The sequence below is a fragment of the Zalophus californianus genome, chromosome 2, assembly GCF_009762305.2.
Source record: "Zalophus californianus isolate mZalCal1 chromosome 2, mZalCal1.pri.v2, whole genome shotgun sequence".
NCBI lineage: Eukaryota > Metazoa > Chordata > Mammalia > Carnivora > Otariidae > Zalophus > Zalophus californianus.
Window position 1 is genome coordinate 149,833,288 of NC_045596.1, and position 27,112 is coordinate 149,860,399.

The following is a 27,112-nucleotide window of genomic DNA, read 5'->3' on the forward strand; positions in this document are numbered from 1 at the left end:
CTTTCATCCGGAGAGTCCTGGAGCCAGGTAGCAGAAGCTCAGAAACGCTAAGTCACTTTCAGCAACACCACCATTCCCCAGGGAACCTGCAGACAGTGGAGGATGAAGAGCGAAAGACCCAGCTGGCCACAACCCAGTCTGTCTAGGGAGACTGGGTTTTGTCCAGCTGTTCCCATGAGGCAAGAATAAACTAAGGCGTGGCCTTGCAAAAAAAATGAGTTTACCCCTGAGAGTAGAACTGTATTTCTGAATGGACTAAAGGAAAAGCATTTGCTGAAACATGGCCTTTCCGGTACATGATTCTACTCAACCCACACAACAGTTCTGCGGAATAAATGGTTTTGACTCTGATTCTTACATCCATTGTCATTACACCCAGCTGCAGTTTATGATATGCACAGGGATGGGCAACCATTGGGTGGGTGGTAATGGGAAGAAAGTGTGCCCCGTGGCAGATAAAACCACACTTTGTACGCGTATTTTATAGAAATCACAGTCTAGTGGACATCACAAGGAGCCCAAAAGCCACTAATCAGATGGCTCTGCTACCTTTTCTGCTCAATATAATTGTGTGTGTGTGTTGATTTCTACCCTTTCCCAGAGTTGTTGATAATATCATTGTTTCTAACTTCAGTCAAACCACTGTGGTCATGAAGGGAAAATGAATGTTAAGGTTAACAAGCAGCCATTGGTCATTGGCTTTAATCTTATCCTTTTCACTTGAATTAAAAAACCAACAATACCAACACTAGCAAAACACCATCATAAACAAAAACAGAACAAAACCCCACAAAATATTGTGTTTCCTGTTAGAAACAAAGTAAACAGTTTGGCTTTGTCGATTTCCCTGTTACTCTCATCCCCATCCTTGCAGATCTTGCTAATTAATCAGGGGAAGAACCAAAAGGTGGGAAGGGAAGGAAAGATGTGAAGTGGATGCCCCAATCACAACTAGAAGAGCATGATGGTAGGCAACATTCTGGGAAACAAGGAAAGGTACCCTGGGGACCACCAAGGATCTGACCTTACCCCCGGGAGGCCTTGTGTAAATCAAGGACAGGGTTGTGGCCCACAGTCTTCCTCTTATGAAATGAAATTGGACACCGTGATCTGATAGTGCTTTCAGCCTTGATGTCTTCAGAACCTGAATTATATAAATTCCCTTACAGATGTTGCAATTCATAGAGCAAACATTTATTGAATACTTACTATGTGCCAGGCACCCTGCAAACTTTGGAGAGATGTAAGGATGAACACAAGCCTTTACATTTGAACTGTTCAGATCACTGAGAAATGGTCCAGCAAACAGGCAACGGGAGAAAGTTCTGGAACAGATGAAAGCATGAAGAGAAACCATGTACACTCCTTGTAGGTGGCGGGGGGGGGGGGGGAGTAGATGGGAGGAGGAGAGTAAGTTAATGAATTCAAGGAACTGTATTATTTGTCTGTGTAGGTGTCTCCCACCCCCATACTTTTGACTCATTAACTATTCTCTTCCCAGACCTAGGGACGCGGTGGCCTGACTTGGGAGCAGGAATTGTGAGGACCCTGCATAGTTCATGCACTGACAGGCACACCCAAAACTTCCAAGATGCACGACTTCGCCCATTTCATATATTTGATCCCAAACATGCATATCGACATGGCTCCTGCAGAGTGCCAGTGCGGCCATCGCATGGGCTGAGAGTCGGGGTCCGGAGATGAGGGCTCTAGTTTCTATCACCACCGGGTAATGTGACTTCGGGCATGCCCGGCCCCCCACACTTCCCATCCGGCTCTCAGTTTCCTCATCTGTGAAATGTACAAGTTGTGGAGATCATTTCTAAGCTCCCTCGCAGCTCTTTAAAAACAAATGAACACATCCTTAAAAAACACTAGGATAAAGAGGTGGAATAAAGTCGAATATTTGTTGATTGATAGCAAAATGCTTCCTCCGAGCCACGCGGGTCTGTTTGGGGCTCACACAGAGTCGCCTGGCCCCCGGGTGAACGCGGGCCTTCCCTGGGTCTCGCTCTTCCGAGGGGGTCGCCGGCTCTCCGGCCCCGCGCGCCCGCTCCCCGCGCGGGGTGCCCTGCGCCTCCGCCCGCGCAGCCCGCGCCGGGCGGGCGTGATGGATGGCCGCGGAGCCGGCGGCCTGTCAGGCCTTATTGATGAGGTGCGCGCTGACGGCCGCCGCGTAACCCGAGGCGGCAGGAGGCGAGCGCGGGGCGGCCGGCGGCCGCAGACTCGGCGGCGCTCGGGGTCAGCCCCCGGCCGGCCGCGCCCGCCCCTCCGGCGCGCCCCGGCCCCGGCTACGCGGAGGGGGCGGCGGGTGCGGAAGCGCCGCCCGGGGCCTGGCGCCCCCGTGCGCGGAGCCCGCTTCCTCCCCGCGGTCGCCGAGCTTCCCACCCCCGCCCGCGCGCCCGCGCGCCCGTGCGCCCGCCTCGCTTCCCGCTCGCGCGCCCGCGCGCCCGCGCGCGTCTTCCCTCGGGGCCGCGACCGCAGCCTCGTCCGGGCGCCGGCCCCTCCCCGGCGGGGCCCTGTCTGCCGCCCCGCCCGCGCCCGGACCTCCGCTCTTACCCGGGCGGCGAGGCCGGTGCAGGCGTCCGAGGCCACGGTAACCGCCGGCGGGGCCCCCTCGGAGAGGAGTGCCTTTCCCAAGTGAAGGGGCCGCGCCCAGCGAGGCCGGACTTGGCTGCCGCCACACGTCTCAAAGGCGACACAGTCTAGGGGGAGCGTAGTCAGTTTCCCCGCAATCACCGCGTGCGTGAGAGGAGAAAAGTCAGGACATCGGCGAATATTCCATTTGAGTTCATTAGACATTCACACAGTGACAGATAAGATAGGCAGGTAAATAAAAGTAAGTACATCTCCATGTAAAGACGGTAATTTTTCCACGTGGCATTCTCCCCACCCCCATGTTTGTACACTTATTTTCTTTGAAAGATTTTATTTATTTATTTGACAGAAAGAGAGAGAGAGCGAAAGAGGGAACACAACCAGGGGCAGTGGGAAAGGGAGAAGCAGGTTTCCCGCTGAGCAGGGAGCCCGATGCGGGGCTCGATGGGGGGCTCGATGGGGGGCTCGATGGGGGGGCTCGATCGGGGCTCGATGCGGGGCTCGATACCAGGACCTTGGGATCCTGACCTGAGCCGAGGGCAGACGCTTAACGACTGAGCCACCCGGGCGCCCCCACTTCTTATTTTCTAATTGAGCAAGTATTCTCTTACAATAGCAAAGACACTTCACTTGCTCTCCTTGTGATATGATCGAGCTTAGTTCACTCTCACGCCTCCGGCTTAATTTCTCCCAGTGCCTCCTTCTTCCATCTTGCTTTGCCTCCTTTTCTTCCCCTTGCCCTATCAGAATAATAAAGGCTGCCGGGCTCTTAGGTGAGAGCCCGGCAGGCTGCAGAACGGGGGCAAGTCAACACTGGAGACAGCTCAACCCGAAGAGCTAAGGGGCACAAGTTGTTGTCTTCCCCACTTGGAGGCAGGGACTAGCCCTAATTCTGCATTAGATGTGACCTAAGAACTGGAAAACAGGTACTCTTTTCTCTGGGGCACAGTTGAAAGAGTGGAGGTTGGTGTGGCCCAAGAAACTCACTGGAGTATGCAGCTTAAGCCAGGAAGGTCAGGGTCTAGGCAGCAGGTGGTGGAAGCTCATTGATCTGGGAGTCCCGAGCCTTGGGTTCTAATGTGACCACTGCCACCCAGTGAGTGGCAGGACTGCAGGCAAATCACTTAACTTGTCCAAGCTTTCATTTCCTGTCTGTAAGATGAAGAGACTGGACCCCTTCCTACATCAACATTTGTGACATAGGGGGCTCCTGAAGTAGATATCACCAAATCATGCCATTCTGTGCCCCCCAAAGATTTGATACCAAGAGGCTCATTCCTGGTCCTGCAGAGTCGAAGGGTGGGTATGCCAGGCCTCTAAGGCTGAACTTAATCTTTGTCATGGATAATGAGCGTGTTGAGCGAGGAACCCAAAATATGAGGTCCCTCTGAGTGTGTATGATAAAAAGGCCTGCAGATGAAAACTTCAATCCATTTACTAGGCAAACATTTATTGAGTAACAACTAACACTGGGCACTTACTATATGCCAGGCATGGTGCCAAGTTGGCTGCGTGGATTGATTAGCTCATTTATCCACACAATCACTCTATTTCCCCCATTTTATAGATGAAGAAACTGAGGCACAAAGCTCACCCAGCTTGATAGGTAACAGAGCCAAGATTCACAGGCAAGTAGTTTGCCTTCAGAACCCAAACACTGCATGGGGTGCCTGGGTGGCTCAGTCTTAAGTGTCTGCCTTTGGCTCAGGTCATGATCTCAGGGTCCTGGGATCCAGCACCACATCAGGCTCCCTGCTCAGCGGGAAGCCTGCTTCTCCCTCTTCCACTCCCCCTGCTTGTGTTCCCTCTTTCGCTGTGTCTCTTTCTGTCAAACGAATAAATAAAAAATCTTAAAAAAAAAAAAAAAAGAACCCAAACACTGACAATATGAATAAGGCACTGGTATTGTGAGGGACGCAGAAGGGAAAAAGCAAGGGCTTTCTTCTTATATTCCTCCTTTAAATTTTTTTTTTTAAATAGTTTAAACTTCCATTCCCAGAATCAATCGCTTTCCTCCCTCTGGTTTCACAAACTTGAACACATTGTATTTCAGTTCGCTATCTCCACATGTCTGCCTGTCTCCACATCCCCCTCTCTCCCAAATGTCACTCTTCTTGAGGGCAGAAAGCCTATATTTGATATCTTTGCATTTTCCATAATTCCTAACAGGTAGTTGATGTTTTAAGAAGTTTGTTGAGTTAAATTAGGAAAATTGGAGTTTCAGCTTGTCATTACGTAGCGTAAAATCCCTCTCCTTTATGACTGAAAAAGTGCAACTAAGTGCAAACATAGAAAAGCTCGCGTGCAGGAGATGCCCTGTGATGCCCCACCAGCATCTCAGCTCGAGTGCACCTCTTGGTGGGGTGACTATGGCTCCACGTGTGTATCTTTGGCTCACTTACTGGTCACAGGACAGCCTCTCTCTGACACTGACATGGATGTGGTGGGCTGGAGTTGCAAGGGACCTCAGGGATTCTGGTCCAATCCACTCATTTAATAGTTGAGGCAGTAAGGACCCAGAAAGGGCTACGGACTTATCCAGAGTCATACAGCTATTTCATGGCAGGGCTGGGAACAGGGGCTCTGGGACCCTGGTCACATACCCTGTTCTTCCATTTCAACATGTAGGAACTGATATCTCTCCTCTATAAATCTGAACCCCAAGGCCATGCTTTCCTCACCCTGATACAATCAGCAGGGTGAGAGGATTAGCGATAAGGCAGCTCTGAGCTCTGGGGTAGTCTGGGAACCTGGTTAGCACTGCTGGGCCCGCCCTTTGCAGGAAGGTGGAAAGAGTGAGCCTGGCTCAGCCCCAGTGGGGACAGGTAGGGGGTATGAGGATGTGGTCCAGGGTCTCAAGGAATCATATTCAAAACTATAGTCATTCCATGCCTCTCTTAGACTGAGGGTAAACCAAGCCAAAAGGGGCACTCGATACGTACTACATTTCCAAACTGAGTATCTTCCAAATATCCTGTGGACTTATAAATATTCCAGGCTTCACAATAAAGAAGATAAGACAGCAATCTTGGAGGGCATATAATGGGCATGGTTCTGGACTTGATCGTTGTTTTGACTCTCACCATTTCATAGGGTGATCCTATGTTCCAGTTTATGCCTGCTATCCTGGGCAATTATTAGTAGCACACATAATCAATTTGTCACTTGAACTCTCTGAGCCTCAGGTCCCCATCTACAAAGTAAAGGGTTTTGAGTAAATATCTTTCATTTTCTTTTCACTTGAAAATGCTTCACTTGTATGAATGTGGGGCTCCAAGAGAAGCGTCGTAGCTTCTTCTGTCTGGGCAGCTGAGAGCAAAGTCACTTATGGATTGGCGATTGCTGTTACTGACATTGAACATTGGGCTTCAGGTTCACCATTGACAAACTGGGATTGATTAAAAATAATAAAATAAACCAGCCCTTCTGAATTTTTGTCATGTTACAAATATTATAACTGCTCTTGGCCCCGTATGAGTCCTTCCTCCATCTCTCCACCAGTTTGTATTTAATATCTAGCTAAAGGGAAGAGACAGGATTTTTTTTTTTTTGGTTCTTAATTGGGGTAATCAATTCACTGTCTCATGGTTTTGTTTCTTTTTTTCCCCTGCCCATGATGTTTCCCAACCCCATTTTCATGATAAAGAAAGGGTGTTGGGGACAAGGTTGTGGCAAGGCCACCTCCTCGGTGTGCTGCTTGTTGTGGCTACCCCAGCAGCCGGCAGTCTCCCCTTTCCTCCTATTCCCACGTAAACATTCCCCTTATACCCGCTGACCCTTCCCTTCGAAATTCAAGTGGGCGTGTGCTTTATTTTGTCACCCCATTAAGCTTAAGAAGTCCTTGATGGCTGGAATAGTGTTTAGTAATTCTCCAGGTCTCCCACAATGCCCTGCACATAGTAGGTGCTCAGTCCATCCTTAAAAGAATGAATTAATACTTGAAGAAATCTAGAGACCGAATCTGGAGTTCTGTATAAGAAATTGCCTATTTGTGAAATGCAAAAATTTGCCTCAATTTCTTTCTTTTTTCACATTTCAGGAGACCTCAGGCACCGCCACATTGTAAATGTATGGCTTTGTAAACCACTTTATTTTTTACTGTTTTGATCTTCACGTGTGTGGGGGCTCTTAAAGTGCTATTTGCTTCACTTTATACCTTGCACCTTGGAGAGGCTGGATGATAAATGAGAGATGAATAATTCCTTATTGCTACTTATCTGCTAAATCTATAAACTAGTGTCAGCATTTACTCAGTTGGGTTTAAAGCTATGTCTGGTATACTTATTAACCTGCTTAAAATAAGCCATAAAAATGGGCTTGGTAGGCAGTTTTTTAAACTAATTTTTAAAAATCACATTGGCCATTTTCCACTAACTCATGGGGTGACCTTTGGCAAATCACTTAACCTCCTTGGGCCTCACCTGCAGAATGAAGGCGGGGGTGGGGGGTGGGGGGTGAGGGAGGTGGTGTGGGATGATGCGGGTGCGCTAGATCAGCTTTAAGAGACTTGCAGCTCTGTTATTCCTTGATTCCATGATTTTCAAATGAGGAAATTAAGAGATCCTGATAACACCTATTAGAGTAATTACAAATCAGTTCATTATGGACTCTGTCATGAATCCTTGGCATATCCCTGGCAGGTGGGGGAGGCAGCACTTGGTAGTTAGAGCAGGGCATTTTCAGTTATATTCTATTACTTATTAGTGCTGTGACCTTTGGCAATGAAACACTTCTGAGTCTCAGTGTCCTCATCTATAAAACGGACACAATACTCCAATAATACACCGATTACTCTAGAGAGCAATCAAAAGTGAGGATCAAGTGTGACATATATATGAAAGCACTTTGATAAATGTTATTCACTGTCCCCAAATTTACATATGAGGGGACCATTCGAGCTACTGTTTGGTTAATCAGTTTGTAGCAGGGCCAAGGGAAAGATTTGTTTGACTTCTCTTATTCTACTTTGATTACATATTGAAGTTATTTAAAAATTATATAGAGATTACCTAATCTTTTTATATATAAAGGTTGAGTCTTCAAGAAAAACCTGTGTCTGATGGGACATTTCTGGGATAGTCATAGTGATAAGAAAACCAGTCAATATCTTACTGGCCTACAGACTTAGGAACTCCCAGCTGGTAGAAAAATAAAGCATTTTCCAAAGGTTTTGAAAATACGCGCCCTTCCCAGCTCTGGTTCTCCTCACGTCTCATAGCCCTTGCTCCCTGGCCATGTCAAGAGTACCTATGGTCTGTCCAAGGTTTTGAGTTTGATTCCCTTCAGAGACATGTGCAGAGAAGCCAGTTGTTGCTGAGGATTTTTGTTACAGAGAATTCAGTCAGCAAAATGTCTGCAGCATGCCCCTTCAAGAATTATTCTTCAAGACAGAACTACCACCATGTCTGTAATGTGTAGAGGACTAGCAGATGTGACCTGAAGATAAACGTGGTGCCTGACTGGGTCCTGCTTGCCTTTTAGAGGAGAAGGGCAGAGAATGAACAGTCTACAAAATTGTAATTCTGCAAAAACAAGAGTTCTGTGGTTCTACCAAAATTCTATTCGTATTCCCTTACCACCAACCAGCCAACCAAACAAATACACAAAGGCTCACCTCGATGTTAAAAAAAAGTACAGAGTGCAGAGAAAGGGAATAGGAGTGGTATTTTAAGTCTATATTTCCTACTGTACTCAGACTACAGTCTTTATTTGCTAAATGTTTATTTGCTAATTTACAACAATGAAACAATGAAACTGACCTTTAGTTTGATGTCACTTTTATCTTCTGTTGACCAAATATGTTACATTAAATTAAAAATCTCAGTAAAAGCTCTTTTGAAGCTTCACTAAGATTTAATGTATTTTTTAAAGATTTTTTTTTTTAAGCAATCTCTATATACCCAGCATGGGGCTTGAACTTACTACCCAGAGATCTAGAGTTGCATGCTCCAACCACTGAACCAGCCAGATGCCCCAAAGTTTTCCTAAATTTATGTTGGGGTTTTGTTTCTTTTTGTTACCATTCTCCCTCCAACCCCATCTCACGCTCTGCTTATAAAAGGGGAGGAAAGCAGCCTTCATCTTTATAAACTGCTACTCCTTTATCTACAAATTAAAACTATTTCAGTTCAATAGTGGCACCTGACATTCATTAAAACTTGTCCTGTAATTCATCTGGTCTTCAGTCCCATCCTTAGCAAGTAACTTTCTTGCTTCCACAAAGGTCTTCTTTTTGAACAGCCTCTCCAGCTTTTGGGCCACCATTAAAGGTCTGTCTTCCCTCCCCTGTCCAAGCTCTCCTCCCCTTTTCCCCCCAGATCTGAATAATCAGCTTTTATTTGCAGCTGGACCAGCACCTGGCCTTACATTCCAGCACATCCTTCTGCCAGCAAAGGGAGTTTTGAGAAGAGGAAAAGTAACAAGAACTTAGACTATTGTTTTCAATTTCAGAAACATTCAAGGTTACAAGTGAAATTCTGAGACAATCTGGACGGCTGTGAAAACATTTTCTAAGGGGGAGGGGACTCCTCTTTGTGGAAAAATCACTCCCACTAATTGTAAATGTCTTCAGCCAGGAATCAAGAGACCAGGACTATTCTTGGAGTTTGAGTCCATTGAGTTTTAGGAAGGCTAAAGCTGAATTCTCTAAAATGGATAAGCTTTAGTCGTAAGCACAGTAGTCATGAAATCTTAGGAAGAGATGTATCTTGGATCTGATCAATCCTCCCCATCCCTCTCAAAACATCTCTTTTTCTAATTGCTAATAAACAGGAACTCATTGTAGTTCATTTGGAAAATACAGGAAAGCATATCAAGAAAAAGAAAATCTATCCCTCACCACGTGACCCAGAAAGAACCACTGATTAGTGTTCTCCCTTCTTCCACCTCTCTCCACCAGTTTCACACCGTAGGGTGTTTTTGCAATCTACTTTTTATTTTTTAAAAATATGAGACATTTCTATGTCATTAAATATTTTTTAAAGATCTTATTTCTTTATTTATTTGAGAGAGAGAGAGAGGGTGCGGGAATTCGGGGGTGGGGGGCGGGAATGAGAGGCACCAGCAGACTGGACGCTAAGCATGGAGCCCAGCCCCATTCAGGATTTGATCTTACAACCCTGACATCATGACCTGAGCTGAAACCGAGAGCCCAAGGCTGGCTCAACTGATTGAGCCACCCAGGCGCTCCTCTATGTCATTAAATATTTTAAGGAAACAGTGTGATGGCTATATTATGGGTTTTGCATTATGTGAATAAACTCTTACTGTTCAGAGTTCATGTTATTTTCTACTTTTTGCTATAATAAATAGAAGTTTGATGTATCCTTGTCAAAATGACATAAATTTTGGTAAGGAGAGCATCTTGTAAACCTCCAATTATTTCCTTGGGATAAATTTCTATTACTGGAAAAGTGGGTCAAAGAATATGAACACTTGTAGGGTTTTGGATCCATACTGCAAACTTGCCTTCTAGAAATGTTGCATCCAAATTTTCCACTACCACCAGCAGCATTCAGTTTTGGGCAAGAAAACTTAAAAATATATCTATCAATTTGCCAGGCAGATTTCCTCCCTTTATCAGACAAATTTAATTTCTGAAGGGCTTTGAAACTACAGGTAAGAAACAAAACAAACAAAGCCAAATGAAACCAAGGGGGACACTGATGCCCAACTGAATGAATCACACTGTGAAGATTATTTCAGGGACCAGGGAGAGGTCCTGTCTGTCCTGTAAAGTTTTTTGTTGTTGTTTTGTTTTTTAAAGATTTTATTTAATTTTTTGAGAGAGAGAGAGAGGCAGAGAGAGAGAGAGAGAGAGCAGGAGCAGCGGGGAAGGGCAGAGGGAGAGGGAGAAGCAGACTTCCTGCTGAGCAGGGAGCCTGATGAAGGGCTTGGTCCCAGGACCCTGGGATCAAGACCTGGGCTGAAGGCAGATGCTAACAGACTGAGCCACCCAAGCGCCCTGTCCTGTACAGTTTATGAGGATTTCAAAATATAAGAAACTGAAAAGTAAATGTTAAAAAATTTGCCCAAGATAACACAGCCAGTAAGTAGTACAGATGGGATTCAAATCATATTATTGTAACACTGGAGTCCAAACTCTTACCACTGGCCCAGGGACAATTTGAACTTAGTAGCTCATCAAATCTAAAGATTCCAGAATGTTCTTTGTCATGAGCTTATTGTCCAGAAATTGCCTTTTGTAGCCTTTACGGTTTTAACCAGCAAATGAGAATAATCTCAGATTATCTGCAAGGGGAAAGTTTATCTTTGAAGAAGGTGTCACTCAACTATTGAGAAGCACATTCATACATCTTATTTCTAAGATATGCCAGAAAGAGAAGAGAAATAACTTGCTTGAGGTCATCCAGTTTGCAGGTGGTTGCATTAGGGCTACAATCCAAGCTCTGATGATTCTTTGACTACTGCCTATAATGTTTTCTCTGCCAGCAAGCGAGGACTGACTAAGGCCCATAGAGTCTTAGAGTTTCATGGGTCTTAGTGTCCAGGACCCGGGGTTTTCCCTTCCCAGGAGAAGTCTGAAGGGAAAGTGGCACAGCTGGGTTCATGGGGTATTGTGGGTTGCAGCTGCTTGAGGGACTTAGCCCCGTGAGCTTAGATGTGGGCAGGCAGAGATGGTCTTTTCTCAGGGAAAGACCTGCCAGTCCAGCGAGTCATTTTCAAGTGGAAAACCCAGGCGGGAGTGATTATTACTGAGCCAGTAGAGGGTAGAGCCTGTTGCTGGCCTTCTGGGGAGGGGATTCCTGCATTGAATGGAAGGCTGAACCAGATAACCTCTGGGGCCCTTCTAGCTCCCGACGTCTCTGATTTGTATGTGTTGGAGTAAAGAAGTGAGCAGTCACGGGACTGGAATAGTTGATTTAGGGTCCCACCCCAGTCGCCAGTGGAGTTCTCATGTTGGGCAAATAATTTAACCTGTCAGTACAAGGCACAATGCCTGGCGCAGAGTAAAGCTTTGTAAATGTTTGCTGAATGAATGAATGAAAGAATGGTGGATGGATTTAAGTCTCCCAAGTCCCAAGGAATATTGGTGAATATTGGATTCTTCCAGTGCCCTTTGACTGGTGTGGAGTTTGAATGAGACAATGTAAAATATATTGAACGTCTTAAAAGGAAATGTGATCCGCCGAACCCAAAGGGATTCTAATTCACCCTTATACTGACAATGGGTAGAATTTTATTTACCAGAATCAGGAAGCATACCATGCAGTGGTCAGTTTTGAGTCCACACAAAATTCTCTACTTCATTAATCCCTCCTGTCGCCAAATGGGGCAGCTCAAAGCCTCCCAGAACAGGGTGGGGCAGCCAGACCGCATCCCTCCCTCCACCCCCGCCCCGGATAAATGCCGAGGTCTAATGGATTGTTCAAGCTGCTGTCCAGATTAGATAGCAAACCCCTTCGTTATCGTGGCTGGAGCAAACCCGGGCGGTCACTACGATGAGAGCTTTCTAAGGCAGTCCTGAGAAGCCTGGGGAATCTAGAGGGCAAGGGAGAGCAGAGAGCTGCTGACAAATCCTGGGGCCCCAAGGCTGTTTCCACAAAGCGCAGCTTCTCAGAACTTGCCCTGGACCCTAGATCCTGCCCCCCACTCCTATAGCATTTAAGGAAGCAGGTATCACTCCTATGGCATTTTAAGGAAGCAGGTATCCAAGGTGGTCGGTAGTTACTATCTGAATTCTAGGGAGTACTAAGACAGTAGTAACTCATGGATTCTGCTTGTCAACTTTCGAGAAGCCAGGAACACTTGGACAACACCCCCCCTTCTTGATACCAGAGAGATGCGTTTGTACAGCGACTACTACATGAGGAGGGCTGAATCTCTCCTAATTTTTTGTTTTTCTTAAGTTACATCAGAGGAAGCATAGCTGACTTTCTGATCTCCCTTCCTAATTCTCCATGGTCAAGTTTTTACACGTTAATGACCCTGTTTCTTAAGGAAAACTTTCTTTAGAGTTTTACATTTCTTAAATAAACCTTAAGTTTTTTTCTTATGAGCTGTTTTTTGTCTCCAGTCATTATCTAAAAGCAAAAAGGATCTACGATCTATCAACACTATTATAAAAATAAAATTTCATGTATGCTCTAACAACAAATTCTACATAAAACAATGATAAATGCTCAAAATCATTATTTATCTACAAGGATATACTAATTGTTCTATCATTATTATGATAGAACTACTGTGATATAACAGAAAGCAAATAAAATCTTAGCTGGTGAACAAGGAAAAGTTATCTATTTATACCATATCAATTTCCTGTTAAATCTTGCAGTTAGTGAAAAGCCATAATACATGGTGTGGCAGGACAAATCATCTGGCTCAGTATGAAATGTTTCTACAGCATTAAAAAAAACCTGCATCATGTTTTTTTAGTGAATCAGTCTTGTTAGACATCCACCTAGCCATAGTAAAATGATTTTATAGTGTACTATTTATTTAGAGGTGGAAATTAAAGAAATTTCTTCAGGGCAAACAACACAGCTACTGCGTAGTTTAATGTCCAGACATTAAAATAACTCGCGAACAGGATGGCTTCGATTAGCCAACAAGACATCTTTATCCAGTAAGTTCTGCATGTAAGCGCACATCCAAATTAATAAAAACGAATTTACCACGAGGAGTAAGGATCTAGGGTTGGGATGAGAAAAGAGCAAGCGAGACACGGGAAATTTTAAAGGTGGAACGTGTGTCTGGGAGCACCCCGTAGTCGCTAAAATCAGCCGGGTCTGCAGCCGCCAAGGACCGGCAAAATAGAAAAGGCACGCAGGTTTAAAAAAAAAAAAAAAAAGAGCAAATTTTATAGATAAAGAACAAAGTAAGGGGGAAGGATTTTGATTAAGCAAGAAAAGGAAACTCAGGAATTGAATTAGAGGGAGGAGACGGAGAATCGGAGAGGGAGGTGGGGGTGGGTGGGGATGAACAAGGAAAGGAGAAAATCAGGAGAGTTAAGACAATACTAAACGAATAAAGAAAATCCCTAAGACGCATACGTAGGGTGGATGAGGGAGAACAAACACATCACTGTATCTAAAGAAAAAGCAGCAGCCATTCCAAACTCCGCCCGGCCAAACGCCGAGGTTCGCCGCGGCGCCTGGACACCCGCCCCTGGCCCCCGGCGCGGGCATCTGCTCCACGGATGGCCGCTGCTGCCCCCGGGCTTAGCGGAGGTTGGTTTTGGAAGGGTCTGCTGGCAGTCTTTTCTAAGACCTGGAGGACGGGCGCTGGGAAACTGTCCAGTTTGCGGCCGAGAAATGATAAAAAGACAGTGCCCTTCCCCAGAACTCCAGCTTGCCCAGGCCTGGGAATCCAGTGTCTTCTCCCCAAGTCCTAGGTCCCGAAGCTTCGAGAAATCTCTGCTTCCGGCCTCCGCGCCAGCCGGGGACCAGACAGAAAATATTAAGGCTCTTTGAACGGGGCTGCGGGAGACTCTCTGAACTCTGTGTCTGTAGCCACTAAGCCCGCGAGCTCGGGGGCTCCATGCCCCTTAGTAGCCCTCCAAGAAAGGATTGAACCAGTGCCTTGCGGGCCGGAGTCGGGTTCTCTGCGACCCTCCACTAGGGCGGGGAGGCGATGTCTCTCTACACTGAAATGTAGAACAGCCTGATTCGGGGGTGAGGTGTGTGTGCGTGTAAGGAATACCCGTTTAGATGAAACTCCTACTGTAATTCTTGGCCTGTTCTGGGACCTCACGTGGGCGGTAGCGACTGGAAAGACAGCAGACGGACTCGGCTTCCCTACCCTCCTCGCTGCCCTGACTAGAGTGGGCAGCGGCGTGGGGGCGAGCGGGTCCTCGGTCGCGCCAGCCCCCGCACTTGGAAGGGCGCGCGCAGGCGGCGGGTGGAAGCTCTGCCCACCTTCTCTGCGGCTCCCGGGTCCGTGTGTGCATTGAACATCCCCCGGGTCGGTGCTCCCCAAAAGGGTCTCCCGCCCAGAGGGCGAACCGGGACGCGTTTTGAGCAGCACCAGGCCCAGGCCCGAGGTCACACGACTGATCGAGACCTGGACTCTGCTGTCTGCGGGCCTGGGCTTTCTCGCCCATTAGCCCTGCTCCGGGACCCAGCCTATGGGTCCCGCCGGGATCCTGGGGCTGGAGACGCGACACTTGGAGACCGCTAGAGCGACCCCCGTCCGAGATGACCTGGACTATGTGGCGCCATAATAGTTGAAGACATTCAAACCAATCTAACCTCGGCCTCGCCAGGAATAGAAATGATAAGAGGAAGTTCCGCTGCAAAGTAGCAAAGAACTCAAACGGTCTAGTTGTTTATTTGCAAAGATCCACTGGTTCTAGAACGTGGTGTCGCGCGCGCTCAGGGTTTCCTCCGAGCCTCCTGTTGCTACAAGAGCCCTCTCCACCACCACCACCTCTTTCCCCACCTGGCCACTCGGGCTTTGCACGGACGGCTCAGCCAGAGGGTTCAGAGACTCCGGACGTTAAACCCGATGGGAGAGCAGCGTTCTTTTGGGCTTCCATCCCAGTGTTCCGCGAGGGCTGCATACTTCTCATTGGGGCTTTCCCTTGGGAAGGTCATCTCTGATGAGAGGTCGTTTAGCAAGTGGTTTGAACCCCTTTGCGGGACACCCCAGAGATGTAACTTTGGGCAAAGTAACTTCTCCTAATCTTTCTTTCCGTCATGCGAGGTGTGGGAGAAACACCACCTCGATGTGAAATGAATTTGTAAACCTTTAAGCGCTATCCAAAAGGGATTAAAATTGATCACTAAGAATACGGTCATGGTCATCGTCTTCCCTTTTTTTTTTTTTTACTTTAGGGGCAATTCTCCGCCTCTTTGAGGGGTCCCTGAAGCTTTATTGAGTGTTCCCCTCATTTGGGAGTCTTCATTACCCCCCGCTCCTCTGTCCCTTAAAAAAAGTTACTTTTCATTTCCTTCTACAAACTTTTGACACGGTTACGACCGTTAGCCCCAGACCCGGCCCATTAAGGCCTGCTCGGGACACTTTCAAGGTCGTCGTCATTCCCGCTGGGCTGCGCCGCGGGGACCCCACCCAGTCGGCTGGCCGGCTCCCTCTCCCCGGCTGCGCGCCCGCACTGCAGGCCAGGGCTCCGGCCCCGCGCGCCCGACGCTGGCGCCCAGATTTGGAACTCAGCAGTTTTCCGTTCCTTTTCATTTCGCCGACAGCCCTAAGACTGCTCCCTTCCCTTCCCTCGCCTGTCCTTTCCTACCCTCCGCCGGAGCCTGACGCCGCCTGGTTTATTGACCTTAGATCGGCTTCGGGGCTTTATCAGACCCAGCGGAGCGTACTGCAGCTCACGATCCCCCGCCCCCCAGAGGCGCGGTGGGAGCCCTTCTTAAGCTTTTCTAGAAACCTCTTTTTCCCGCCCCATCCCGACTCCAGTCCAAGAACCTACAGAAAAATCGTCTAAATTCTCGTGATCGTGGAGACAACCGAGGCAGAGCCTTGAGGGCCCGTGGACATTTTCCTGTGTCACCCCTTTATCTGGATAAGGCAGGTGAAAGTGCCTCCCTCCCTCCCAATTATTCGGATAATTGTCTCGAATCTCCACCTGGTGCTGTGTTTAGACAGTTGGAGATTGATCGTTTGAATTTCTTCAGTATCTGTCCTACCTCAGCCTTCAACGCCCTCTTTTCTACTGTCCCCAGCCCTAAAACATCTCTGGGCTTACACATACAAACCATAATTTTACTTCCTATAAATCACTTGGCAAATATAACTGGGCATTAGAAAGTCATTTGAAATGGATATGTTATTGGGCTTGAGAAAGAGAACAGGGATAAAGAGAAACTTACTACCATTTCCTCAATACCAACCCCGCAAAACTGTCTTAAAGTCGTCCACCCCCATTGAACTGGCCAATGCAAAATCACTTTCACAGACAAATTCTTTAGAAGACAGAGGAAATGTCTATGTCACTAAAAATGAACTACAATGTATTGTGTAAATAAAGTCCATAAACGGAGACTTTCAAATATCCTTTTACTCTAGGCAAATTTATCCAAATAAGACTAATAGAAACTAAACAATTACCACTACTACTAATAAAAAAGCCAAACCAATTTTGCGATGATAGGTCGCGGGATTCTAGCAGCCTTTCACAGTAAGGTTTTCCCTCATTTTCAGATCGGCACTTCCTTAATCTTGCCCAGCTAAAGACCTTTCAATTTCCCTTAATTTTGGCGAATATGCAGAAGAGTGAGAATCTCTGCACGAAGCGGGGGGGATGAGAAGGGACGGGGGAGGGGGGACAGGAGATGGGCAAGGGAAAGATAAGTAAAGCAGATGAGTGTAAGTTTTGAGACAGCTTTGGAATTCATCCCGCTGGAAGCAAGGCTTCGGGAGAGGGAAATATACCAGAACGAACAATTCTCCATTCTCTGCTAATATTTGTAGTAAGTGCACAGACACCAAGAAACTTTGCACTAAATCCTACCCAATTCCAAAAGAACACTTGCTTAGTCCCCCTAAGGCTACAGAGTTAAAATACGCCATTGTCTGTTTTCAACCTTTGGGCAAGGGGAGGAAGCTCAGACAAGTGGTTGGTTTCGAACTCTCCCAGAGCCTTAGCTGTTACATAATGCTTCACTGTGGACTACTGGTCTTCTCATTCTTCACCTGTGTCTTCTCAGAGCTGCTCCTCTGTCTTTACCTTTGTCTCTCCTTTTCTTTTGGACTCAGCCCTTTCCTCAGCTACAAATAAGATTCAAAGCTCATTTGCCCCAACTCTGGATTTAGAAGAAGCAGAGGTAATTTTGACTTGGGTACAAAAGCATATGAAAGCAAATTCTTCAAAGCATGAGGTGGGCTTTGTACAATCATTGCCGAACACTTGCAAAACCCACCTCTCCTCCTCCTTCTCATCGCAGGCCTGGCTCCAGAATAAATGAAAAATTAAACCCTACACCTAGCCTGGCTGACCCTTGGCCTGTAAATAGGCAAAGAAAAGTATCAGATCCTAAAGGCCATGAGGCCTATTCACTAACTCACCAATGAAGCCAACAGGAAACACTGGTGAGACTTTCTGCCCTGAAAGCATACTGGGCAGGTCTGACATGGGTCAGGAAGGGTTTTCTCTAAGCTTTCTCAGGGGCTTCTCAAGATTGAGCATCAGCAGCGCGGCCCCCTGGGGGTGGGAAAGACAAGTGATCTGGGTGTGTTGGAGAAAGCAAAGGCGAGAGGGCCCAGGGACATCTGGTCAAATCCATTTGATTTTTGGTGTGGTATGTATTTATTTACTTTTTCTTAGGAGACTGACCATCCCCATCGATTTCTGATTGTTGGAGTGGGAGGCTGAACCCGGAAATAGAGAAACTAAAATGCTACCAAGTTGTGAGAAAGAGAAACAGAAAAAGTGGGAAAGGGAGCCTTGCCTCCGTGGTTTGGCCTGCCAAATATCTCCTCTTTTCTTCCTGTCCTCAAAGGTCTGAGAGCCTCTTGCTCATCCTCAGTCACTCACTGGTAGGTCCTTTCCCTCCCCCTTTCCCTCGCCTCCCGTCTCCCCACAGTCTCCGACTCGACTCAGCGCTCCCATCGACCTTCTATTCCTTCCGCCCTGCTGCTCCCGGCCCTCCCAGCCTCCCCCCGGCGCCCGGTATCTCCCTCTGCCCAGACGCAGGGTCCCCAGGAAGGCCAGGAAAGGACTCACCCACGGTGGGAGCAGTGTCCCTGCGGCTCCCCACGGCCCGGGGCAAGGCAGACTCTCAGGGACGGTCTCTGTCCCTCAGTATCAGGGATTCCAGGCTGTTCTCAGCGGGGTGGGAGGGAGGCGTTGTGAGCCGCGTCTCCCAGCTCCCTCGGAGCTCCCAGCTTTCCCCTCGGAATTAGATAACAGGAAAAATAGATAAGAGAAGTGGTTCATTAATTCAGCAAGCATTTTTTTGGGGGGGGTATGTGTACAAGTGGAAGGAAACCCTGTTAGGGAATATAGCCCTAGTTGGACATTTTTTTAAAAAAGTCAATGTTCACAAGGTTCCAGAGATGCTTCTGGAAGGTCACTCAGAAGGACTGAGATGGGCAGGAAACAAACCTAAGGAATTACCATTTGTGGGGGGAAAGTGCTGACTTCATAGCAGGAGACTTCTCCACCCCAAGTCTCTCTCAGAGGCTCTGTCCTGCCTTTCTGAAGAGTGGGGCTGGCTGCTTCATGTTGCCTGCTTAGGTGCTGTCGTCCCCTGAGGGTCGAAATCACAGTAACCGCAGTACAGCTCTTCCTAGTATGGCCATACAAAAATAACAGATTTTCAAAGCGCTTGTTCATGTAGAATTTCCTGGGCTCTTCACGACAGGAGCAGGTCAGCAGATCATAACAGTAAGAGAGAATTGAGACAATTGAGCTCAGAGAGGTTAGAAATGGGCCTGTGGCCCAGTCACACAGCAAGGAAGGGGTATGTGATTAATTGACTCCTCATCTGGCCATAAAGATATCACTAGATTCTTAGAGTTGGAAGGTACCTCAGATTTCCAATCTCCTCCCCAGAGCAGGAATCCCAAGTGAGGTGATTATCTGTACTCTGTTTAAATACTCCTGGTATGGGGAGCTCATCACTCTACACTGCATGGAGGTACAGCTCTACTAGCCACCACATTTCCCTGTCCCCCAGATGACCCAGGATTGCAGGGCTGGGGCAGGCACACAGGAAGAAACAGGGGGCAGCGGCTGTGGCCTGGTTGGAGACATCAGGCAAACCAGGGGGGACTTCTACCCTCTCACACCCCGCATAATTTAGGATGAGTCTCATCCGTGGAGTGGGTGTCTCCCAAAGGCAGTTCTTAATAAGAAGGAGAAACACAGCACCTTTATATTTTAACCTATTTCCCACTTCCCAGACTCCCAGACTCCTGACAACACTCTCTCCGCAAAGTGAGGAGAGAATGTGCAAGCGAATGACTTTCTTCCATCTGGAGAGCAGGGAACCTGAAACAGAAAAGGGAAGTGAGCTGCCAGAAATCAAAAAGCACGTGTACGGTGGAAAAGAAACGAGACAGATGAAGGCCTGGGAAAAAAGGGAAAACATAAGAGGAAAATGAATATTTTTCCCTTCTAAGAATTTTCAGTTACAAATGTTTTTGTAAGTGATGAATATGGTGTCTATTATTGTTATCTGCTTTTACACTCTTCCCCCGCCAAATAGCTTGTAGAAACTACACCACAGGAAGATTTTAGTGTAAAACTCCCTGTGGTGTCAGGTCATTAAAATTCCTAAAGAGTGAGCTGAACAGTATAAGGCTGAGATGCAGAAGCTTGGGTCCACCTTCTTTCTCCAGGGGCAGGGTGTCTGTTGTTTCATGAGAGGACGGCCTTGTTCCCACGTGGCTGACCTTTATGGACTTTTATAAAAAAATTATTATGATAAAATATATATAACAAAAAATATACCATCGGAACCATTTTTAAGTATACATCCTCTTCCCAAGCTGAAACTCTGTCCTCTTCGAACAATAACTCCTCATTTCCCTCCCCCTAGACCCTGGCAACCCGCATTCTCCTGTCTGTCTCTATGAATTTGAGTATTCTAGGTGGAAGATAAGTGGAATCATATAGCATTTATCCTTTTATAACTGGTTTATTTCATTTAGTATAATGTCTTTAAGGTTCATCAGTTTTGTAGCATGTCCCAGAATTTTCTTCCTTTTTTTTTTTTTAAAGATTTTACTTATGTATTTGACAGAGAGAGACACAGCGAGAGAGGGAACACAAGCAAGGGGAGTGGGAGAGGGAGAAGCAGGCCTCCTGCCAAGCAGGGAGCCTGATGCAGGGCTCGATCCCAGGACCCTGGGATCACGACCTGAGCCAAAGGCAGATGTCTAATGACTGAGCAGGCGCCCCCAGAATTTTCTTCCTTTTTTAAGGCTGAATAATATTCCATTATATAGATAGACCACTTTTGTTGACTCATTCATCCATGGATGGACATTTTGGCTATTGTGAATAATGCTGCTCTGAGCATGGGTATGCAAATACCTGCTTTCAATTCTTTTGGGTATATCATCCGAAGTGGAATTGATGGATCATAAAACAGTCTATGTTTAATTTTTGGAGGAACCTCTATACTGTTTTCCACTCCTTATGGAGTTCTGATCTAAAATTTGGAGAAGAGCTCTCCATCCTCCTAAGTTGCAAAGACCTGGGAGCAGCAACTTCCACTTACCCTAGTTAGGGTTCTGCCCAGGGGCAGAGTGCCCTACTTGCTCAGAAGTTTGTCAAAGAGAATGATTTTGCAGTAGGACAGTAGGTAGTGCATGAGGTTCTCTTGTGAATTGCATTGCAGCAGAGAGAACACTCACCTCTTTATTTAAAGATTAAGGGACGTAACTTTTGGCATCAAGGTGCCGTGACCACGGTACCTGGGTTTGAATTCCAGCTCTGACATCTTTTTGCCTCAGTCCTCTACACGCGATCCCAAGAACCCAGGAGCCTCATAGCATAACCGCCCGGGCTAGCAATGTCCAGGAAGGAAATGCAAGCTATAGATTGCACAATTTTTTGTGTTCAGGAATTTTATTTTTTATTTTTATTTTTATTTTTAAAGATTTTATTTATTTATTTGACAGAGAGAGACACAGCGAGAGAGGAAACACGAGCAGGGGGAGTGGGAGAGGGAGAAGCAGGCCTCCCGCTGAGCAGGGAGCCCGAGACGAGAGGGGGCTTGATCCCAGGATCCTGGGATCATGACCTGAGCGGAAGGCAGAGGCTTAAAGACTGAGGCACCCAGGCGCCCCATGTGTTCAGTAATTTTGAAAACAAAAACAATCATGGGAGGATTAACGAAACTTGACATGTTTTCATTTCTCCCTCCATTTCTGAATTTTTGGTGAGGTGGAGGGAAGCCCGTTTTTGTCCCCTGTGGTTTCAAACTTCCCAAAGGTTTTTATGTATTTTGGGGAACCTGAAACTTCACCATCCTGAGGCCTCGCTTGGGGCTCTATCCATCTGGTCCAGACTAGCGAGTGCTCGCCTTTCCTGGAAGAGATAGGAGTGCTAGGCGCCTCACTGCTCGGAAGGGCGGAGGGTGACATAGTGGGATGGGACCAGGGAAGCCAGCCGTGCTTTGGGCTCAGACTTAGCAGAGCCTCCTGCCAGCTACACTTTAGTGTGCACATCTGGCCGAGAGCTGAGTATCATTCATGCTCACGTGCTTGTCCTATTCAGACAGAAAGTAACCCCCCGAAATGAAGATGATAGATAGAACTGCTGATAAAAGCATCCAGAATCCTCTAAAAATCACTCAAGGCCCACACCAGGGAGAGAGCCTGAGAGAGACTTTCTGAGCATCTGAGGAACACCTGTTTTTAGATCTGCTTTCCCTATTCCTTAAAACACACACACATACACACACACACACACACACCCAGACACGCACAGACACACACACACACACACACACACACAGAGTTTTTATTAGTTCTTTTTTATTGTCAAAGTGTTACATATTTATTGTTAAAATTAAAAGTACTATAGAAGGTAGAAAGCGACAGTCCTTCTTAACACCTGCTCCTCTTGTCTCACCAAATAACTCTTAAATTCTGACTTCCCTTCTGAAGACTGTCCTTTCTCTGGGGTGTTTGACATTGAACATATAATGAAGAGACAGTCTCCAGAAATTACATTTCTTCCTCTTGCATGAGTAAATTAATTAACATATTTAAGCCTCGGTTTTTCAAATCCATAAAATGGCCATGATAACGGTTCTTATCTTGTAGCGTTCCTATGAAGGTTAAATGAGATGGGAATTACTTAGTGTGAAGCCTGGCATTAAAATGAATGAGTGAATGAATGGATGGATGGATGGATGGATGAATGAATGAATAAATGGATGAATGAACAAATGAGTGAAAGAATAAACTGTTATTAACATTATTAGCTGTGGGCAGAAGAGGAAGCTTGCGTTTAGCCCAGTGACCTTGCTCTGGCCACCAGGCCAGAACTCTGTGGACAGTTGCCTGGCAAGTGTTTACCAGCTGTCCAAGAACCTTCCAGGCTCTGGAGCTCATGGCTGTGCTGTGCTTAGCAGGCAGTTCCTCGTATTGTGATGGCATTACTGCTGGTAAGTGTCTCCTTGGGACCAGGAAGCCCTAGGGTGACTAGCTTTTCATAAGGGTGGGCACTTTATTTGGGCCTGGGTCTTTGGAAGATCTCATTGACTCTAGAAGTACCCAAAGTCCTGGTAGCTTGGGCAGAGGTGAGGACAATGGGAAAACAAATGGTCTGAGGGGCCAGGTCCTGACTTAATTGCATTTCCACCCTGTTCTGAACTCTCTCTCTTCTCTAGCCTGTCTGTTTCCATTTTTTTTTTAAATTGAGATATAACTCACATATTGTAAAATTCACTCTTATAAAATGTACCGTTCAGTGGTTTTTAGTATCTTCACAAGACTGTGCAACCATCACCACTATCTAAATCCAGAACATTTCCATCACCCCTACTACGATTTGACTGGATTCACTAGATGTTTACTGAAAGTTTCTTAAATACAATCCCAGGCTCTCTAGTTAGAGCAGTCCTTGGGGTTTTCTTAGGGTCACTTCATTCTAGCTTGATCTTCTGTGTCTGCACCCCTAGGCTTCCTCCCTCTTGCCCTGCACTTCGACTTGATGAGCCAGGTCGCTATGAATGGAGACCATTCCTTGGGTTCTCATCATGTACCAAGCACGATGCTGAGGACTTCGTGTGCATTTTCTCTTACCCTTTATCTAACTCCACAGAAGGGCCTTGAACTCAGGGCTGCTAGCTTCAACCCTCATATTCTTCTTGCCGTTCCAGGGGACTCTGAACCACTCATTGGGCCCCTTCCTCGAGGATGTTCTCCTCATGCTTTCTGCTAGATAATAGTTGTGTAGCAGTTTACAGTTTGGCAAGCATTCACCTCTGTTCTCTCATGTGACCCATTAACCTTGTGTGTTCAAGAGCCAAAATTCTTTCTCTCCTCCCCCACTAGATCCATCAGATTCCAGGCCCTTCGGTCACATCCAAGACCAGTGCAACATTTCGTTATTCTCACTTTACCGACATCCTACTCAGATCAGTCTTTTCATAAAGTTAGGGTTCAATGTGGACATAATTGCAAGCTCCTATCTCCTGTGTTATATAAATTGCACGTTTGTGTTTGTCTTGTTTCTCCTTGTGGAACATAAAGTCTGCAGGGGTAGGGACTGTCTGAGAATTTCCTTTTTAAGGGCAGAGAGGACTTTTATGGAAGGCTAGTCCCAGCACTTGGCCTCTCTCATCCCTTCTTCAAGTGGCAGAATTTTTTTTCCTATGGGACATCTATTTTTTCTGGCTTAGTTGGAACAAGTGTCCCAAGTTGGCCAATTTGAAGATGCACTCAAGAGTTTTCCTGAGAATTTCCAGCCAGGGCTAATGATGAAGAAGCCATCTGTCTCTTGGGCTTCCAAAGTTGGTGGAATGTTCATCTTCAAGCTCCACACATGGAAGAGGGTCTGTTATGTAATGAGGACCCTGATGACATATTTTGAACCCCTAGATTCAGCTAAACCTTTATTAAGCTGATATGAATTTTTTTAGACACTTGTAATGGGAAGAGTACCAACATAGGGCTGCACACACAGAATAATCTGGAATTCCATTAACTGCCTTGCCTGTATAAGTGAGGAGGCTGTGGAGAATTGAAGAAACTGAATTTCCTTTCTTTTCACGGTTTGAAAATTTCTATCAAATTCTAAGTGATCAAGCCTCCTTTGACATTACATACTTTAAAAGGAAGACAGTGCCATCATTATTTTCATCCTTGACCATCCTCCATAGTTTATTAAAAGAGATGTGTGCAATTAAAATAGAGGAGGAGCGTCTGTGTGGCTCAGTGGGGTAAGCGTCTGCCTTCGGCTCAGATCATGATCTCAGGGTCCTGGCATCGAACCCCGCCTCAGGCTCCCTGCTCAGCACAGAGTCTGCTTGTCCCTCTACCTGTCCCCCCTGCTCTTGATATCTTCTCTCACTTTCTCAGATAAATAAATAAAACCTTTAAAAAAAGAAAAGAAAAGAAAATAGAGGAAAGGACTCATTATAACCCAAATGTTCTTCCCTTTACAGGCCTTAGTAATAGAAGTCTCTTGGCTGCTAATACACCACTGAGTATATACAATAATATAATTTTTTTAAAGATTTTATTTATTTATTTGACTGAGAGAGACAGCGAGAGAGGGAACACAAGCAGGGGGGTTGGGAGAGGGAGAAGCAGGCTCTCTGCTGAGCAGAGAGCCCGATGTGGGGCTCGATCCCAGGACCCTGGGATCATGACCTGAGTCAAAGGCAGATGCTTAACGACTGAGCCACCCAGGCACCCCAATATGATGTTTTAATATAATACGATTATATATATTCATGGAAAGTTGAAACGATAGTACAGAGATGTTCCTGTACTCTAAATAGTTTCCCTCAGTGATTACATCTTACGTAAGTATAGTACAATATCAAAACCAGGAAACTGTGTGTGTATCGTTCTGTGTCATTTTATCCTATGTAGATTCATGTAACCCTTGCTACAATTAGGATACATCACCACAAAGACCCCTTACCCCTTACACTACTACTCCTTTCTAGTCACACCTAACCCCCTCCCTAACCCCTGGCAACCACCAATTTTCTCCATCTTTGTAATTCAGTTATTTTGAGAATGTTATATAAATAGAATCATACAGTATATGACCTTCTGAGATTAGCTTTTTAAAATCAGCATAATGTCCTTGAGATCCATCCAAGTTGTTGCATGTATCATTAGTTCATTTCTTTTCATTGCTGAGTAGGATCCCATAGTACGGATGCACCACTGTTTATTTAACCCTTAACCAACTGAGGGACATTTTGGCTGTTTCCACTTCTTGGCAATTACAAACGAAGCTGCTAAAGTAATTGTGTACAGGTTTTTGTGTGAACATAAGTTTTCATTTCTCTGGGATGAATGCCGAGGAGTGTGATTGCTGCATCACATGGTAATTGTATGTTTAGTTTTGTAAGAAACTGCCAAACTGTCTTCCAGAGTGGCAGTACCACCATCAATGTGTGAGAGATCCAGTTTTTTCACATCCTTGTCAGTATTTGTTATCTCACTATTTTTAATTTTAGCTATTCTGATAGGTGTGTAGTGATATTTATCATGGTCTTAATTTGCTCTTTCCTGATCGCTAGTGATGTTTCTTGAAAATTTTTTCATGTGCTTATTTGCAGTTATATGTTCTCCTCAGTGAAATGTCTCTTCATGTCTTTTGCCCATTTTCTAATTGGATAGTTTCATTTTTTTCCCTGTTGAGTTTGAGTGTTCTTTATATATTCTAGATATGAATCTTTTGTCAGATATGTGACGTGCAAATAAGTTTTTCCTGTCTCTAACTTGTCTTTTATTTTATTTATTTATTTTATAAGATTTTATTTATTTGTTTTGAGAGACAGAGAGTGGGCACAGGAGTGAGCAGGAGGGGCAAGGAAGAGGGAGAAGCTGACTCCCTGCCGAGCAGGATGCGATTCAGAACTTGATCCCAGGACCCTGGGATCATGACCTGAGCCCCAGGCAGATGCCTAACCACCGACTGAGCCACTCAGGCACCCCTCTAACTTGTCTTTTAATTTTCTTCTTTCCTTTTTTTAATTTTTAATTTTCAAGTAATCTCTACACCCAACATGGGGCTCAAGCTCACAACTCTGAGAGCAGGAGTTGCATGCTCCATTGACTGAGCCAGTCAGATGCTCCTGTCTTTTAATCTTCTTAAGAAGGTTTTTCACTGAGAAAAGTTTTCAATTTTTGTAAAGCTCGATTTACAAAAATTTTTCTTTTATGGGTCAGACTTTTGGTGTCATGTTTAAGAAACCTTCACAAAACCCTAGGTTCTGAATATTTTTTGTTATGCTTTCTTCTAAAATTTTTATACCTATATATTTTACATTTAAATCTATGATGATTCATTTTGAGTTAGTTTTGTATAAGGCATGAGGTAGTTCAAAGTTTGTTTATTTGTTTTACCTATGAATATCCAGTTGCTTCAGTACCATTTGTTAAAGACTATCCTTCCTCTACAGAATCGCACATTTGTCAAAAATCAGCTGGTTGTACTTGTGTGGGTCTATTTCTGGGTTCTCCATTCTGTTTCATCAGGCTTGTATGCATTTCTTTAAAAATACTATACTGTCTTGATTAGTATAGCTATATAATAAGTCTTAAAATCAAGTAAAGTGATTTCTCCTATTCTGCCTTTTCAAAGTTTTAACTATTCTAATTCTTTTGCCTACCTACATAAATTTTAAAATAATCTTATCTGTAGTTACAAAAAGTCTTACTGAGATTTTCATAAGAATTGCATTAAACCTAAATATGAATATTGAGAGAATTGACATCTTTGCTATGTTGAGTCTTCCAGTCCATGAACATGGTGTATCTCTCCATTTATTTAAATCTTTCTTATTTCTTTCTCCAGTGTTTTGTAATTTTTAGTATATAGTCTTATACATATTTTGTTAGACTTACTCTTAAGAATTGATTTTTTTGAGCAATTGTATGTAAT

The 27,112-nt window shown here is 45.5% G+C and overlaps 1 protein-coding gene across 3 annotated transcripts in view; it reads right to left on the reverse strand.

Annotated features, from left to right (window-relative positions):
- GATA4 (GATA binding protein 4) overlaps positions 1-18,361 on the reverse strand; it is an 80,194-nt gene extending 61,833 nt beyond the window's left edge. Inside the window, exons 1-2 of one of the 3 annotated variants that reach the window (XM_035726421.1) lie at positions 18,248-18,361; positions 1,210-1,325 (exon numbers count right to left, since the gene is read on the reverse strand). The gene's annotated coding sequence lies outside the window, so the exon portion shown is untranslated. Of the gene's footprint in view, positions 1-1,209; positions 1,326-1,503; positions 1,880-18,247 lie in introns of those variants that run through there. The other 2 variants (XM_035726422.1, XM_027600546.2) reach the window with 2 other exon arrangements.
- Between the last annotated feature and the right edge of the window lie 8,751 nt (positions 18,362-27,112).